This window comes from Mixophyes fleayi, chromosome 2 (genome assembly GCF_038048845.1).
Source record: "Mixophyes fleayi isolate aMixFle1 chromosome 2, aMixFle1.hap1, whole genome shotgun sequence".
NCBI classification, from domain to species: Eukaryota; Metazoa; Chordata; class Amphibia; order Anura; family Limnodynastidae; genus Mixophyes; species Mixophyes fleayi.
The window spans coordinates 145,623,239-145,631,159 of NC_134403.1; positions in this window are offsets into that span (position 1 = coordinate 145,623,239).

Below are 7,921 nucleotides of genomic sequence, written 5' to 3' on the forward strand. Positions count from 1 at the left end.
AGTTATCAAAATCTTCAAATTAGATCACTACAATTTGGCGACTGTGCTTGATCCTCGGTTTAAGAGCTATGTCTTCTGTTTGTTTCCAACTGACCCAGATCTGAAGAGATGCAAGGAGCTCCTGGTGAGCAAGATGACAGTTTCTCACTCATCTGCTGCTAGGAAAAAACTTAGCTTTCCCAAGACACCCAGGGATGATGCAGATGACTCAGCACCAAATTTTGACATCTGGGGGTAAATGTATTAAGCACTGTTCGGCATCTTCAGCGCTTAAATTTAAAGCGGCGCTGCCTTGTAAAGGGAAACTTCCCCCTGGTCTGGTCTAAAAGAATTGACCAAAAAACGTAAAACCTCTGCAGTAACTCCACCTAATTCTACTATCAGCATCCAAAGGATGGTGGAGGATTATTTTCACAACAACATAGAAATAAACACATCAGACAGTCCCTTTACATACTGGGAGGAATAACAGGGAATTTGGAGACCCATGTACAAACTCGCTTTGCACTGCCTAAGCTGCCCACCCTCCAGTGTGTACTCGAGTTTTTAGCACAGCCAAGAACCTTGCCAGCGATCTGCATAGGAGGCTACTTCCTCAAAATGTGGAAAAGATGATGGTGATAAAAATGAACTTCAAGTTCCACGAAGAAGGCATTTCCCGCCAATTACATCAAAATACTGAGACTTCTGTAATGGTGGATTCCAGCGGTGATGAATTAATAATGTGTGAGGATGATGTACACTGATGAGAGTGAGGATGAGGCTGAGGATGATGACAACAACATCTTGTCACAGTAGAGTTAATTAACAGCACTGTTACCTTAGGTGGCTTAAGGCCATTGTTACCTTGTTTTGTGGGACCCAAACAAACCAAGCACTTCAGCCACAAGGAGTGGCACTTTTGTGACTGAAGTGCTTGGTTTGTTAAAGTGTGCATATCCTTTTTAAGATCCAGCATAAGGGTGGGTGGGAGAACCCAAGGACAAGTCCATCTTGCACCACTTTTCTTTTCTGCCACTGCTGTGTGCCATTGTGTCCTAGATGTGCTAGGAACTGCCGTGTGTTTAAGTCATTGCTCTGTCGCTTAGCATCCAGCCAGGTTGCTGCAGTATTTGTCCGAAAGTATATGAAAATAATATTGTGACCTGCAAATGACTTGCAAATAATGTTATTGAGGTTAATAATAATGTAAGATCTAAATAAGAGAAAATTGATGTGATTTTAGCATATTTTAGGAATTTTTCTAAAAAAATACAGATCCAAAACCAAAACCAAAACACACAAGGGCGGTTTTGCCAAAACCAAAACCAAAACATGAAGCTAATCCAGATCCAAAATCAAAACCACTTCCTGGGGGTCAGTGAGCATCTCTAGCTTTTACCAACCTGCCTGGGCTGTGGGAGCTTGGGTAAATAACAAGAATGGGACACTGAAGCCGCAACCAAGTAGTCCTAGAATAATGGACAGAGGTTCCTAAAAACAATGACAACACAGATTCCTAACAACTGCAGGGCCGTTACAGCCATATTATGGCATGTAACGATCACTAGTAAAACGAGTGGTTCAACCACTTAGACAATATTTAAACATTCACAATCAAGAGATAACAAAGGGATCAAACAGATTAAGAGTCAATCAGTGATCCCCAGGCCCTACCAGAGAGGGAAGGAGGGGGGGGGGGGGGCTAGGGGAGAAAATCCCCGGGCCTCCGACTGACAGGGGGCCTCAAAATTTTCTGACTTATTGTTTAAAAAATATATATATATATTAATCCATTTGCTAATTTGGCAATTTCCAAGTAATAAAAGTTAAAACCTAGCGGCCTCTGTGCATGATACACCTATTCACACAGACACATGAGAACATCACTTGTCCTTGAGATTTGCCAGAGTGACTGACTCACAAGGGAATAGTTTGTTTATAACTAGGAAATTAGACTGGAATGTTTGATGGTGAACGTTTACTTGAGAAATTGCATAATTTGCATCTTAGGTAAGTTAATTTAATAAATGTTTTATTATTATAATTCTCATGCCTGTATAGAGTCAACAGGTTTTGTATTTATTAATACATTTTAAAATATCACTTTTTTTTACATGAACAAAAACACATTTTTCTCAGTTTGCCATCTGTTGCTTCTGGTGAACGAACATTCAGTGTGCTGAAGAAAGTAAAAAACTATTATCACTCAACTATGGGGCAAGAGTGAATGGGCTGTATACAGAGCCGGATTTAGACCTCATAGGGCCCTAGGCAGGATACTGTTTTTGGGCCCCCTCCCTGAAACAATCCATAGCACTATATTTTTGCAGCCTACCATATACCCCTATAGTTACGTAGAAGTGAAAGCCGCGAGTCGGAGGAGGGCCGAAATTATTTTTTATTTTCTTAAAAAAAAATGCTCCTGTCCCCCCCAGCTGTGCCCCCCGAGAGCCGCAGGTGCCTAGGTTGCCTAGCGGTAAATCCGGCCCTGGCTGTGTATGCTCATTATTAACTGTGTTGTAGCATGAAAGTTGGATTTTTCCAAATTGATTGCTGTATTTGCAGAAAAAAAGGTAGAAAAGCACTTCTAATTTGAAATCTCCAATAATCCAGTACAACAGTATATGTATAAAGTATTTTATTTGTAAATTGTAATAAAGTTAAGCATTAAAATCAATTCAAAATACATTTTAAATGCATATTTAATGTTTATTTTATTTATTTTTTAAAAAGGGGATGGGGGGGCCTCTTAATTTGGATTTCCCCGGGCATCTATGATATTCTGAAAGGTCCTCGTGATCTCTAATTCCCCATCCCAAATCATGTTAATTTCATTCTGAATTATGCCAGTCTTGCTCACTTTACAAAAATTTACATGACATGAATGATTTTTTTAATTTTTTGAATCATTATCCAAATGGATAAGTAAGGTTAAGTACTTGAATACTGATAATCATAATGCATTTAATGTAGAGATCGGCAAATATTTTTAGATGTGAATGAGTCAAGGAAGGTTGATAAACCACTAATTTGTTTAAGAAGTGAATTACAGGAATAATTTTCTTTATTATAGAAGCTTCCAGTTAGGGGTTAAAGTGAAAGAAATGATGGTGCTGTTTTTGACAGGCTGGAAATTGCCTGTACTAGACTAGGTAGAAGTACCTACAGTGGCCATTTTAGTGTATTGTCTCACAGTATTAGAGAGTTCTAGCAAAAATAAAAGCATAAGAAAAAGTAGATTACTATATCTTTGTGTTTTAAAGCTGTAAAAATAAATGTATTTAGTAACTCGGGAGATGTATATTTTCAGTCAGGAGCATAGATAAAGGACACATATTATTGATTTAAAACTATTTCCAGTGGGAGTGTATTCAAGAATAATACTCAACATGGAGCCATATAATATAATTACAACCACAATAGCTTCCCAATTGAATTCAAGCAATTTTCAGTGTCAGCTATGGGCAACTGTCTGAAAACAACCTATTTGTCAAATGCAGGATGTGAAAGAGACTGACCTGCATGGTCTCCTTGAATAAAGATAAAGCAAGGGCATGTCAGGAGTTCAAATAAGCAACATTTTCAAAACTGTTCAGTGAAATATTCCCTGGCAGAATATGCAGAATTTGGCCTTAAATGTTCACCGTCCTCAGGGCCGCCGAAAGGGCCTACCTGGGCCTGCCAGGGGGGCCAGGTAATTAAAAAAAAAAAAAAAAAACGGCGACGGCGTCCCTCTTCCTTCCTCTCTGCTCAGTTCGCACTAAATGACGTCACACCCGACATTCAGTGAGGAGTGGCGCAGAGAGGACCCAGACAGAAGAGAAGAGATGAAATGAAAGAAGCCAATACAAAGGTACAGAGGAAAACAGAAAGGCACCAAGTGATGAAGAAGAAGGGGGGGGAGAGAAAGGCACTGAGTGATGAAGGAAAGGGGGGGGAGCAGCATGGCACTGAATGATGAAGGAGCGGAGGGGAGCAGCATGGCACAGTGATGAAGGAGAGGGGGGGAGCAGCATGGCACAGTGATTCCGGGGAGGGGGGGAGCAGCATTGCACAGTGATGAAGGAGCAGAGGGGAGCAGCATGGCACAGTGATGAAGGAGAGGGAGGGGAGTAGCATGGCACAGTGATGAAGGAGAGGGGGGAGCAGCATGGCACAGTGATGAAGGAGCGGAGGGGAGCAGCATGGCACAGTGATGAAGGAGAGGGGGGAGCAGCATGGCACAGTGATGAAGGAGCGGAGGGGAGCAGCATGGCACAGTGATGAAGGAGAGGGGGGAGCAGCATGGCACAGGGATGAAGAGGAGGGGGGGAGCAGCATGGCACTGAGTGATAAAGGAGAGGGGGGGAACAGCATGGCACAGTGATGAAGGAGCAGAGGGGAGCAGCATGGCACAGTGATGAAGGAGAGGGAGGGGAGTAGCATGGTACAGTGATGAAGGAGAGGGTGGAACAGCATGGCACAGTGATGAAGGAGGGGGGGCAGCATGGCACAGTGATGAAGGAGCAGAGGGGAGCAGCATGGCACAGTGATGTAGGAGAGGGGGGAGCAGCATGGCACAGTGATGAAGGAGAGGGGGGGAGCAGCATGGCACAGTGATGAAGGAGCGGAGGGGAGCAGCATGGCACAGTGATGAAGGAGAGGGGGGAGCAGCATGGCACAGGGATGAAGGGGAGGGGGGGGAGCAGCATGGCACTGAGTGATAAAGGAGAGGGGGGGAACAGCATGGCACAGTGATGAAGGAGCAGAGGGGAGCAGCATGGCACAGTGATGAAGGAGAGGGAGGGGAGTAGCATGGTACAGTGATGAAGGAGAGGGTGGAACAGCATGGCACAGTGATGAAGGAGGGGGGCAGCATGGCACAGTGATGAAGGAGCAGAAGGGAGCAGCATGGCACAGTGATAAAGGAGAGGGTTGGAGCAGCATGGCACAGTGATGAAGGAGAGGGAGGGGAGTAGCATGGTACAGTGATGAAGGAGAGGGAGGGGAGTAACATGGTACAGTAATGAAGGAGAGTGGGGAACAGCATGGCACAGTGATGAAGGAGAGGGTGGGAGCAGCATGGCACAGTGATGAAGGAGCAGAGGGGAGCATCATGGCACAGTGATGAAAGGGAGGGGGCGAGAGCAGCATGGCACTGAGTGATGAAGGAGAAGGGGGAGCAGCATGGCACAGTGATGAAGGAGCAGGGGGGAGCAGCATGGCATAGTGATGAAGGAGAGGGAGGGGAGCAGCATGGTACAGTGATGAAGGAGAAGAGGGGAGCAGCATGGCACAGTGATGAAGGAGAGGGGGGAACAGTATGGGACAGTGATGAAGGAGAGGGTGGGAGCAGCATGGCACAGTGATGAAGGAGAGGGGGGAGCAGCATGGCATAGTGAAGGAGAGGGTGGAAGCAGCATGGCACAGTGATGAAGGAGAGGGTTGGAGCAGCATGGCACAGTGATGGAGTGGAGGGGAGTAGCATGGTATAGTGATGTAGGAGAGGGGGGATCAGCATGGCACAGTGATGAAGGAGAGGGTTGGAGCAGCATGGCACAGTGATGGAGTGGAGGGGAGTAGTATGGCATAGTGATGTAGGAGAGGGGGGATCAGCATGGCACAGTGATGAAGGAGGTGGAGAGCAGCATCGCACAGTGATGAAGGAGAGGGGAGATTAGCATGGCACAGTGATGAAGGAGGGGGGGAGCAGGAAGGCATAGTGATGAAGGAGGGGGGGGCAGCATGGCACAGTGATTAAGGAGGGGGAGCAGCATGGCACAGTGATGAAGGAGGAGGGGAGCAGCATGGTACAGTGATGAATGAGAGGGGGAGCAGCATGGCACAGTGATGAAGGAGGAGGGGAGCAGCATGGCACAGTGTTGAAGGAGAGAGGGGGAAGCAGCATGATACAGTGTGATGGAGAGGAGGAGCAGCATGGCACAGTGATGGAGAGGGGGGAGCAGCATGGCACAGTGATGAAGGAGTTGGAGAGCAGCATCGCACAGTGATGAAGGAGGGGGTGCAGCATGGCACAGTAATGAAGGAGGGGGGAGCAGCATGGCACAGTGATGAGGAGAGGGGGGGGAAACAGCATGGTGCAGTGTGATGAAGGAGAAGCAGAGCAGCATGGCACAGTGATGAAAGAGAGGGGGAGAGCATGGCACAGTGATGAAGGTGAAGAGGGGGAGCATGGCACACAGTGATGAAGGGGTGGAAAAGCAGAATGCAGGGCACAGTGTGATCAAAAGGGAGCACAGCATGGTTGTGATGTAGGGGCACAGTGTGAAGTTGAAGGGGCACACTGTGATCATAAGCAGGCACAGCATGGTGATGATGAAAGGGCACAGCAATATGTTTGTGATGGCACAAGGGGCTTGTGGAAATGTAGTGTGTGTGAGGTAGGTGGTGTCTAATTAATGGGTGCTATTTTGTTTGTGGGGGATGGTGGGGCAATTTAATAGTGTGGACTATTAATTTAAGATGGGTGGTTTGGGGGCTATTGAATGTGGTGGTGAGTTTGGGGAGAATGAGGTCTCTTTATTAAATGTGACTATGAATTATTTAATGGCAGTGATGGTTGCGGGAAATAGGTATATTTAAAAAATGTAAATACTATTAATTTATTGTTGGGGCTGTTTGCAGGGAAGGAAATAGGTCTATTTATAAATTGGGAATACTATTATTTTAATGTTGGGGCTGGAGGAAGGCCTAATTTTTAATTGTGGGTGCTATTGATTTAATGCCGGGGCTGGCTGGAATTTTGTAAATGTACCCATGTTTTTTTCCAAATAGGGCCCCCAACATTCCAGGATCCAGGCAAGCCACAACTAAAGAAACCAGCAGCCACAGGAGGTGAAAGTAACAAGAACAGGTAGGAGAGAGCGTGACAGTCTGTGAAATGTTGTGATTCTAGTGGGACAATCACGATTTTTGGTGACTGTTCTGCCCAATGTAAAGGGCAGGTAAAGACTGTGAAGTCTTTATGTACACACTGCATTCTTTATACACTACACTATGGTGCTAGATGTTCAGAAAGTCAGGAGTGCTGGGAAATATGTCACGCTCCGTCGAGCAGGCAGGTTTTTTTCTGTAGGAGGATGGCCTAGCACTTTTCATCTGCTAGCCATGCTCCAATGATGCAAAGCCACGCCCCCAATCATATGACACTCCCACTTTTGCACCACCAGTATAACGGGGGTCCCATGAAGTTGTTGTAATGGGGCCCTGAATTCCTCTTGGCAGCCCTGACCGCCCTATCCCAGCCATAGTGCACACCAAAATACTTGGTTGTCATCATCTGTACAAAAAAACCTGTTCTGCTGCAAAATTTTAATTATGTGAAATTTTGTTCAACTCTGCTCAGGAGGCAGATAGTGGCTGACAAATGGGGTACTTGTCTATTCCTACAGTCTGAGTGAAGACTAACCACTTCTTATTACTTGGCTTTCTAAAAGTTTTTCAGAAATGTGTGTAGTCAATGTATAGTGTGAGTGTGAAAAACTTGAGTGCACACAGCCGTAGCAATAGCAAGCTCTACAGCCGTAGAAGCAAACTCCTTTTCCAGTCGTATCTCTTGCTCCAGCTATGGGGCTACTCTAACTTCAACTGACAGGGCAGGCAGCATTCCAGCCGCCCGATCCACCAGCTCTATAACTATTTCAAAATAGAAGAATTATATTTGTAGAAATGCGTGGGGTCTCCCCTCAAAACAATATCGACCCTAGTGCTGCCAGGCTAGTGTTAGTTTCTGCGAAATAGGGAGGGGGGGAGAGAGTGGGGTCCCCTGATTTCACAGATACCAGCGCTAGGCCAACCAGCCAGGATTGTCCACCTGCTACAATAACAAACCAACCCAAGGATGTTCAGCATGAGGCTGGATTCCCTAGGTAGGGAGGTCCGTAAACAAATGTGCTGGTCCCCACCCTTGGGAGACCTAGGCCTGTGCTGTAAGCACAAG